The sequence below is a fragment of the Quercus lobata genome, chromosome 7 (genome assembly GCF_001633185.2).
Source record: "Quercus lobata isolate SW786 chromosome 7, ValleyOak3.0 Primary Assembly, whole genome shotgun sequence".
Classification (NCBI taxonomy): domain Eukaryota; kingdom Viridiplantae; phylum Streptophyta; class Magnoliopsida; order Fagales; family Fagaceae; genus Quercus; species Quercus lobata.
The window spans coordinates 42,761,425-42,771,667 of NC_044910.1; the positions used below are offsets into that span (position 1 = coordinate 42,761,425).

Sequence of the window (10,243 nt, forward strand, 5' to 3'; positions counted from 1 at the left end):
TATATAACAGACTTATATGCCTTAACTATATTGGATCTTAATATCTTTATTCAATGGTGGAGGGAAAAATCCTTATCCCTCATATTTTTTCTTTTTTATATAAAAAAACGTTATATGCAAAATTTTGCTAATGCCCTCTAGATTTTACAAAAATTATCCCAAATTAATCAATAATACAAGAGTATTATTTCTTCTTCTCACATAATGATGGTTTCCATTGTAAATTCAATTAACGAAATTCATCATAATGTAAGAATGAACTATTAATAATGGAGATGATTATTAAATAATTACTACAGTTGACCCTCTTGCTCTACCAATGGTTTTAATGATCTTATAAAATATATTTTTTTGATAACAAACCCACCATTTAATTACATTTTCTTTTTATATCCTCCATACTTGCAAAATTTCAAGAAAATCAAAGATCAATAGTTACGTTATCAATCAAATATTTAAATTTTGAGTTTTAGTAGTCTAAAATTATATTAAAAAAAAAAAATAAGTTTAAGGATCGAATAGTAAATAACATTCGATTGACATGGAATTTGACATATGTTTTAAGAACATAAAGAGCATATATACAATTCAACAATTAGATTTTCAAAATATTTAGTAATGTTAATTTGCTTAGTGAGAGTTATAGCCTTAAGCTACAATTAAGTTTGTAGCCAAAATTTTTTCTTAAACTTTGGTCTTCTTAACAATATATTAGGTTCTTACAAATAAAAAGAAAAAGTCCAAGAAAAATTTTATTTAACTAAAAATTTTGAAGAGATGTAGCTTGCAAAATGATAATGATACTATTATGTAACAATTTCGAAATAAGAAAATTCATGGAAGGAAATTGTAAAACTTTATTTGTTTGCGTGTGTGAGTGTTTTTTTTTTTTTGGTTAATATATGAAGTTCTCTTTTCATTAGATTTTGTTAAATTTAAGTTTCTTAATAACCACCCTCAGAAACATTCTTGAAGCTGCCACTGAATGGAGCACTACAAGAGGTGCACACAAATTGCTTGAGGAAATGGAAAACTACCTATAAATCACGACTCCAAAATTATTGGGGAGCACCATTGTCACCTTGTGAAAAAGTTGTTGTTTGAAAAAAAAAGACCTTATATTCTCCCATACAAATCAAAAGAATGTTGATTTTTTTCCCCCACATGTTTTCGGAGGTAGAAGTTTTTTAGAGAGAAGTTCTAATCTTATGACAATAATAGATTACAGAGTCAAGGACACATGAATGCTTCTCCACATCTGTATTGTAATGATTATACCTTATCGTTACAACATCTAAATTCTTGCAAAGGACACATGAATGCCTCTTTTCTTTTCTTTTTTATTTTTTTGTTGTTTTTTCCTGATAAACATCAAAATCCTCACTAGATCATGTTCTTTTATATTATTGTTGCCTACATATAGAGAAAGCTTATAGACGCAATAAATTTCACACTTGTTGATAACGTGATAAATTAGTAATGTTAGGTAAAAATATGATGTCAATTATAATCCTATATGAGAACCAGTACATGGCCCACCAATAATTGTTATAAAAAAATGTTGTCGAAATGTAGTGTTGCTCTTTTCTTTCTAAATATCTCTAGGCAACGATGATGAGGATCATGAGGTGAGCTATCCAAAGACCTACTGCAGAAAGTAAGCCAGAGTGTTTGTTCTGCTCTAGCCCGCATACCGAATTCTTCATCTAGTAATACCTATTAAAGATACTAGTTTAATATGTGTTAAAGTGTATTAGCATAAGAGACACGATAATATTGTAAAGCCCTTGTTGAGTTAATCCTAACTCTTATAGTCCCATAATTGAACTCTAATATAAGGTATATATAGGAACTATAAAAACTAGAGTTATTCTTACATGAGCTTTACAATATAATTGGGTCTCTTAGATCAATAACACACGTTAACACATAATAAACTAGTATCGTTACCCTTTACTTCACTCTCCACCAAGTATAATACAGAAGCATGTTAGGAAAACAAGAAATGAGAATTGAGAAGGTTAGAGAGAATAAATAAATAAATAAATATATATATATATATATATATATATATATAGTCAAATTAAATTTACTCTTAGTTAAATTATAATTAGGAGAATCAATCCCTCCAAAGGAAAAAAAAAAAAAAAACTGAAGTAAAATTGTGTCTTTTGTCATTGAACTATGGGTTAGCTTTTTTAGTACAACAACTTAGCTATGTTTTTGAAGAGCTATGAAGTATGAACACCTAAATCTGCAACTATTTATTTCAGACAAAACGATAACATGCTTCAAACACACATGTGGAATTGTGGATGGCCTAATTTATTTATGTATTTTTACTTTATTTTCCCCTTCCTGATTTTCTATGCTAGTAAATAAATTAATTAAGGAAATTAGTGGAAGTGATAATAGTCATTGAGTTGTGCGTGTCATTTTCTTGTACCATGACGTTTATCTTTTATTTTTAAGAATCACTTGTATACCATGACGTTTAAAATCTTACGTATATATGAAATTATGAATCACACTATCTTCACTTAGAAACCCTACCGTCCAAGCCAAAGTTATCTCACAGATTCTCACTCATCAATTTGATTATTTTTAAGGCTTTTGTCAATAAATTCTTGATGGTAGAGGTTAAGATTCGATTAATACTGTATAAAATAATATATTTTATACATTTTTTTAAAAAGAAAAGTTAATAAATACTCTAAACACATTGGTTTAGGAAATATAACTTATGCATTGAGAGCAGTGGTTAACAGTACCCGTCTAATTTACAAAACCAGACTCCCTTATAAATTGCATGTACTAAACTCCCTCCTCATAAGTAAGTCTAAGCCTAGAGCTTGCGTATCTTAAACCTTTAAGATAAAAGAAAATGGTGGTGGCTGAGTTCAGAGGTGGTGGTGGGGGTTGGAGAGCCATTAAGAGCTTCGGCTTGCATGTGCTCCTTGGTAGATGGTTCATGGTCTTTGCATCATTCTTAATCATGTCTGTCTCAGGTTCAGTGTACTTATTTGGCGTGTACTCCAACGACATAAAATCAACCCTGGGCTATGACCAGACATCACTCAACTTGATCAGCTTCTTCAAAGACACGGGTGGAAACGTTGGAGTCCTATCTGGGCTTATCAACGAGATCTCACCCCCATGGGTGGTCCTCTCAATTGGGGTAATCATGAATTTGTTTGGGTACCTCATGATATGGCTTAGTGTCACAGGCCATATTGACAAACCCCAGCTATGGCAAATGTGTTTATATATATACATCGGTGCAAACTCACAGGCATTTTCAAATACTGGAGCTTTAGTCACTTGTGTTATGAACTTCCCAGAAAGCTGAGGCAGTGTTATAGGCCTTCTGAAGGGTCTTGTTGGTCTAAGTGGTGCTATTATGACACAACTCTACCATGCTTTCTACGGGGATAACTCAAAGGCTCTGATTTTGCTAATTGCTTGGCTTCCCGCAGCTGTTTCCTTTGTCTTTCTTCGTGTTAGAGATATATTAGCCCATTAGCATAGGCTCAAGCCTAATTCTACTTTGTGTGCAAGCCAAGTCTCCTACTTGTACTAGAAGTCTATTAGTCTAGGGTTTATTCCACTATATATACACATGTTATGATTCATTGTAACACAGGATTTGTACTACACTCTAATATATTATTGATGTAGCCCTTTAGAGTTTCCTCCGTAGATGTAGGCCGTTAGGCTAAATCACGTAACTCTCGTGTGTTACTATGTTCTATACTTTATGCTTTCACTTCCGCATCCATACTAGCATATTCAACATGGTGTATAAATGCTAATATTTAACACTTTGAACCGTTCGGATTATAAAGACAGCTCGACGATCCAATGAGCTCAAAGTTTTTTACAACTTCCTCTATGTTTCACTTGGCCTTGCCGGGTTTCTCATGGTTTTGATTATCATACAAAACAGGATCAAGTTTACCAGGAGTGAATATGTAGGAAATGCTTGTGTCGTTCTTACCTTGCTATTTCTCCCACTTGCAATAGTTATGAAAGAAGAATTCAAACTTTGGAAGAGAAAGGAGCACCCCATGAATGATCCTATACAAGTGAAGGTGGTATCTGAAAATCCACAAGTATTGGAGCAACCATCACTGCCCCCAATTGAAGCTCGAGCAAGTGAAAGAAAGCCAGATTCTTGCTTGAGCAACATATTCAGGCCACTAGACAGAGGTGAAGACTACACAATATTGCAAGCACTTTTCAGCGTCGACATGCTAATTTTGTTTATAGCCACAACTTGTGGTATCGGTGGAGCATTGACGGCAATTGACAACTTGGGTCAGATTGGTAAGTCACTAGGCTATCCAACTCACAGCATCACAACCTTTGTATCACTCGTGAGCATTTGGAATTACCTAGGACGAGCTATGTCTGGCTTTGCTTCTGAAATCTTCTTAGTCAAATACAGATTCCCTCGTACCCTAGTGCTTACACTTGTCCTTCTTTTCAGTTGTGTTGGCCATCTCTTAATTGCCTTTGCGGTCCCAAATTCTCCTTACTTTGCTTCAGTGATTATTGGGTTTTGCTTTGGTGCACAATGGCCTTTAATGTTTGCAATCATATCTGAGATCTTTGGGACTATTCCACTCTATACAATTTTGGTACCATAGCAAGCCCAGTTGGGTCTTACATTCTCAATGTTAGAGTGGCTGGTCGTTTATATGATAAGGAGGCTTTGAAGCAAATGGAAGCTTTAGGCGTCACAAGAAAGGCTGGTCAGCAATTAACATGCACAGGGGCTCACTGTTACAGGATAGCTTTTATTATAATCACAGCGGTAACGTTATTTGGGTTCCTTATTTCTATTATTTTGGTTCTTAGGACGAGCAAATTTTACAAAGGTGATATCTACAAGAAGTTCAGAGAGGAAGCAAAGGCAGCAGCGAGTGAAATGGCCTCTAGGGGAGATGACATAGTACCGGTGAGAGAAAGAGAAGGTGGAGGCAATTTCATTGCCTCATCCGATGCGGCCTCTTGCAGTAATACCACCAACACCAGCAGCATCAACCATCATTAAAATCATGAGTTGAGTAGTGCTGATTGATTATGCGTATGATGTAATATATTGATCAAGTTATTTCTTTTTCATTTTAAGAGTGAGGAAAAAAAATTAAATAAAGAAAGTGAATGGACACATTTTTTGTGCCACAAACACTGATGAGTGCTGCTGAGAATGATAGAGAAAAAATAATTGTTTTATGTGAAAGTAATGATTGTTTACCATTAACAGTTGTACTTGTTATCAAGTTGCTGTAAAGTGTCTTCATAAAAGAATTTGTTAAGTATACATGTACTAATGAAGTCTCACATTAAATAATATTGACAATGATAAGTAGTTATTATAATATAATTGTGCTAAAACTTATTTAGACTTTGGAATTAAGCGTTACGATCATGACATTTTTTGCACTTTCACAATAAATTATAAGTTGTAAATTGTTATTAGTTGTAATTTGAACTTATCATTGAAATTATTTTTTTGTCCCTAATAACAACTAAGAACAACTTGTTATTTTTGATTTGTTGTGAAAATGTGAAAAGATTATGAACATAACATTTCTCTTTAGACTTAAGCTTTTGTATCAAATGATATCCCTCTCTATATTTTACATTAAACTTTTAATAGAACTTTCCCCTAAGTATTTCTAGTTCTTCTTTCAAAAAAAAAAAAAAAATATATATATATATATATATATTTCTAGTTCTAGTTTCTAAGCATAAATTACTAAAATGGAATTCAATAACTTCGACTACCAATGCCATGAAAATTTGAACGGCTTGAACATTTTGTCAGGGAGAGAGGTTTAATAAATTCTAATCATATTATTTACTATGGTGGTTCACTTACCAAATAGTTATATTATTTTCACCGTTGGTTTTTTGTATTCTTAGTCAAATTGGAAATTTTAGATCCATAAGGAAACACAGAGTGTGACCAACAATTGCATGCTACATGTCTAGTCTTTTTAAAAAGAAAAATTGTTTAATTCAAGTGAGATTAGGTAATGCTAAAAAATTACCACATTTAACATTCTGTTAGATTACATGAGATATAAACTAATGGACTTACACGGAAGAACATAAAGTATAATGTTTGCAAAAAAAATTTTGAACAAAAACAAACTTTAAGGGAAGAAATCGAAACTTTTGGAAAATGATGAAATCAATATTTTATTATTATTACTATTTATTTTCTTCTACAAAGAGCCAGAAGAGTTTACCTGAGCTAGGCCCAATAGATCGTATAAGCCGGCTTATGACAGCAAACTAGTAGCTAGTAGCTTTTCCTCTTTTCATAGGATTAATAAAACACATTCAGCCCAATCTTAGGTGGGTTAAGCCCATCAAAACCTAAAAACACAGTGTCACAGACATGTGATCTCCAGTGGGAGGAGAAATAAAGGAGAGCTCCAAGGAGAGCTCCAAGGGGCTTGCTCATTTGCAATGGGTCAACGAGTTTCTAACCCGGGCAAAATTTACTGCTTAACATTTTTTTTTTCTTTAGATAGGAAGGATTACCATCATTCCCCAAAAAAAAAAAAAAAAAAAAATCAACTCAATGAATTTTTTTCTAAAACACTTGCTGAAGTGAGTTAATGTTGTCAGGTGCTCTTACTCCTAAGAAAATTGTTAATAAACTATTTTTAAAAAAAATTTGACATCATTTTTATGAGGAATATAAAAAGTTGTCAAAATAGCTAATTAATTTGTACTTTTCTAATGAAAAGTCAAAAATTTTTAAAAATATATTCTAAACCAATACTCATTAACTTTTTTTTTTTAATAATAGTGACAATAATAATTTTTTTTTTTAATAAAGACAAGAACTTCGTTAGGATAAATGTACAATAGGGCGAAAATGTGTAACTAACCCTAATTTTACAACTATCTAGTTAGTAGGTCCGGTTCTGAAAGTAATTTATTTTTTAACATCTCGAGTCTCAAAGACTCGATTTTGGGCATGTAAACCGAGTCTTTGAGGCTCGGTTTTTATGATCTGAGTTGGCAAAATTCCACGTGGAGTACACGTGGAACTTGAGTCTCAAAGACTCGAGTTCCACTAGACGCCACGTGGACGTGGATGCCATGTAGATGCCCTTAAAACTCGAGTCTCTGAGACTCGGTTTACTAAAAGTGAAACCGAGTCTCAGAAACTCGATTTTTAAATGTGGTCAGAAGCTCCATGTGGGCTGGTCATGTCTGTTTCCCATCAGGTTTGGTCATGTCCCATCTTGTTTTGTCTGGTCCAGTCTCTCGGGATTTAGAGAATATTTTGACTGATTCCTCTCTCAACAACTCTCATAAAACTCTCACAAAACCTCTCTCAACTATCATACAACTCTCATATACATTCAGCAGCAAAACGTTGCTCCTCTTTTAACTCTCATACAAGCCCAACATTCATTGTAGTCTCCCTCTCTCGCTCCCCCTCTCACTCTCATACAATCTCAACAATACATTTGCACATCCTCATGTCAGGTAAGGGTCTCCTCACTCTCTAGTTGGTTGTTTAGTGTATATAACTGCTTTAGAAAGTGTTGCTTGCATTGAATTTGTCATGACATTTCCTGATAAATTATTTGTTTGTATTAAATATTTATGTTTGTTTCCTGATAAAAAAAAATATATATATATATTTATATTTATATATTTAAATATATATTTATACAACTATATATATATATTTAAAAGTATATATATATATATATATATATTATAGAGAAAGATACACGAATCCACCGACTAATAGTCCATCCACATAGAAATATGGAACAGACATGCATGAAGAGAAATATGGAGAGGGATTTTCTTCTTTCTCTCTTATTCAATCTTGGCAAATCCTAGTGCCAAAACAGTTTAAATCTGTGTTGTATCAATATCATTTTGTTAGGGTTGAGTCTAGTTCGAAAGCTGTTAAAAGATGACAAAACTATCAAAATATGACAAGTTGATGATTTTTTGTTCATAGCTTTTTCACCATCTATATATAATGAATTTTGCAGTGAAAATTATTTCATTGAAAAGTAGGCATATAGGACTTCAAAACGAATATAATTTGATTCAATTTGGATTTTAAATAAGTGAAATGCGACCGTTTGAAATTGGCACAACTATATTATCTTCAAGATTTTCACTTCAGTAAAATGTTCTTGTTGACTATGTAAATTTTTAGGTTGTGAATTCTCATTTGTAGAAAATCTAAACAACCTATACAAGGCACAATAACAACAACTTTTTGGTGAGAGAGGGCAGTCACGAAATGAAGATCTTGAAGCCTTTCGCTTACCTAAAATAGAAAAAAAAAAAAAAAAAAAACTTTGCAAAAAGAAAAACTCATCTATGTGCTATGATCCAAAAAAAGAAGTTATTAGAATTCTTGACAACACCTTAAGCCTTAAACCTTTAGTAGTTGAATCCCTAGAGTTGTTTTTCCTTTCAAGAGTTTTAACTTAGTTAACAAATCTTGTGTTGCATAATTAGGCTTTATCATTATTGCTTTAGATTTCGAAGTTATCTGTCACTAACATATTATACTTGACTCTCTAATAGGTTCACAATCTCTGAAGAATATTAATATAAATGTATACTTCGGTGGACCCCTTGACAATCCTGGAGGGATTGACGGATTCCCATTTAGAGGGGAGGGTATCGAATGCTACTGCATGATGATACAACGTAAGTTGAAGACGTTGAATGATTTGAAGAGGAAAATAATGAAGGAATTGAATTTGAACCCTGCTTGGTATGACATCAAGATTATTTATCATTACCCACGAGAAGTCCTTCATGAACGGATAAATTACGGGTATATGGCGATCAAAGAAGATAAACATGTAAAGATGATGTTTAATAGGATCCAGAAAATGCCCCAAGTAAATGCTGCTGAGTTGTATGTAAGTTTGGAGGCGCTTGCAGACAACACTATTGAGGTGGTGCAATAAACAACTACAGCTTTACAATTTACAACCCTAGATGATGGATGCACTACAATGAGAGGGTATACAATGGGAGGTTATATGCTCCCATCTCAAGATCATGTTGCCAATACTAGTGAAACCCTTTATCCTCAAGAGACACATTTAGAGGAGGAAGACGAAGATCATGCTGCGAATGATGGTGAAAATATTGATGATGTGGATGAGTACGAAGAGAGGATTAAGCGAGGCGACTTTGAGAACGATGTGGATGACCATGAAGTCGTTCCCAATTTTGAAGAAGAAAATATGGAGTACCATGATGAAGGTGATGCAGATGATGATATTGGCGTCCAGCATGACAGAAATATGACCACTGGCTACAGACCTTCTGCCGACTCATTCTACGCAAATACTTGGGAAGATATAGTTGATCTTTCACGTCTTCAGATACCATTTGTTTCTACTTGGGAAGATGGGATGCATTTTTTTAAAAGGTTGACTTTTGCAAATAAAGAGGCGGTGAAGCATGCATTGATAATATACGTAGCAAATGATAATAGAAATTTTGTAATCCGAAGGTCGACCAAAACGAAATTGTGCGCCGCATGTGTTGATGACAACTGCAAGTGGTACGTTGGGGCATTTATGAAAGCTAAATTGCTCCTATTAGAATGCGAAAAAATCATGGAACAGAAAACTACATGCAATTGGTACTGGACCTGATAATGCAATGGGTAGCCTGCGTGGCTTAATAGAGCTCATCTGCCAGGGGCGCATGGGCTCACATTTTAGGATGTATGAATTGGGACAAGCTTAAAAAACAGTGCTGATAAGATTTTGGCCTGAACTAAGGCTAGGTGCTCATAAGGCCTGCTAGCCTGAGAACACTCTCAATAGACAACAGGGACAAGCCCACTTACAAAATAAAAGAATAAAAATAAGAATTGGCTTACAAGCTGTCAGCACCTTTACAAAGTAGTAGCAGCTTTCCCTCCATGTTTCTTACAATCATAGACATCCGCTTTCTTGAGCTACTAAACTCCAATAAGGTCATTAATTTTCAAACTCCCATCCTTGGGCACTATTATCTTCTTGCTTCTTTTATTTATTGTTATCCTTTTAAAGGACAATTTTCTCCCTTTCCAGCTTTTACACATAAGCATGCCTCAACCTTGAAAATTGTATGATTGCAGTATAGTCATACAAACATATGCCATGTGCCACACACCTATACACACAAAAAGACATATATAAAAAAACAACAAAGAGTTGGTAGGTAGCGTTAA

The 10,243-nt window shown here is 33.7% G+C and overlaps 1 pseudogene; it reads left to right on the plus strand.

The window, feature by feature from the left end:
- The first annotated feature begins 2,770 nt into the window (after nt 1-2,770).
- Nucleotides 2,771-5,222, plus strand: LOC115953755 (annotated as a pseudogene).
- The last annotated feature ends 5,021 nt before the right edge of the window (nt 5,223-10,243 follow it).